This window comes from Oncorhynchus tshawytscha, unplaced genomic scaffold (assembly GCF_018296145.1).
Source record: "Oncorhynchus tshawytscha isolate Ot180627B unplaced genomic scaffold, Otsh_v2.0 Un_contig_10430_pilon_pilon, whole genome shotgun sequence".
Lineage (NCBI taxonomy): Eukaryota > Metazoa > Chordata > Actinopteri > Salmoniformes > Salmonidae > Oncorhynchus > Oncorhynchus tshawytscha.
The window spans coordinates 1-600 of NW_024602490.1; the positions used below are offsets into that span (position 1 = coordinate 1).

At 38.7% G+C, this 600-nt stretch overlaps 1 long non-coding RNA gene across 1 annotated transcript; it reads left to right on the forward strand.

Annotated features, from left to right (window-relative positions):
- LOC121841844 lies at positions 1-427 on the forward strand. The gene is made up of 2 exons (XR_006080788.1): positions 1-103; positions 224-427. It is a non-coding gene; the product is annotated as an uncharacterized LOC121841844 (long non-coding RNA).
- Positions 428-600: the final 173 nt, after the last annotated feature.

Here is a 600-nt window from a genome sequence, read left to right on the forward strand (position 1 = left end):
GGGCCTGGACTGCTTCCTAGACAGCTCTCTGGCTTGCTCCCTCCTTCACACTTTGACCTCATGGCACCAATGGTTGTACCACCTGACACTCTACCCTACTGAGGTATGACTTTGGAAAATCCTTCCAAATTGTATCCATTCATCATTAAATGAGATTTTACTTTAACATAGCAAATGACTGAAGTAGCAAGGATGTTATCTAATTTTTATTTTTGTCCAACAGGCCATTTGCTCAGATTGGATTTGCAATACATAGATTTTTTCAGCATTAAAAAACTTCAGCATTAAAAATGTATTAAAAGATGATATTTTAATGAATCTCTCCTTTGTGTCCTCATGTTCACATTAATTTGATGTGTTATATCATCATTTACAATGCTTATTGCTTCTGCATTGCTTTACGTTACAGAAAAGTATATACACTGCTATTTGGAGTCACACTCAAAATTAAAGTGGAAAACCACACTACAGGCTGATCCAACTTTGATGTAATGTCCTTAAAACAAGTCAAAATGAGGCTCAGTAGTGTGTGTGGCCTCCACGTGCCTGTATGACCTCTCTACAACGCCTGGGCATGCTCCTGATGAGATGGCGGATGGT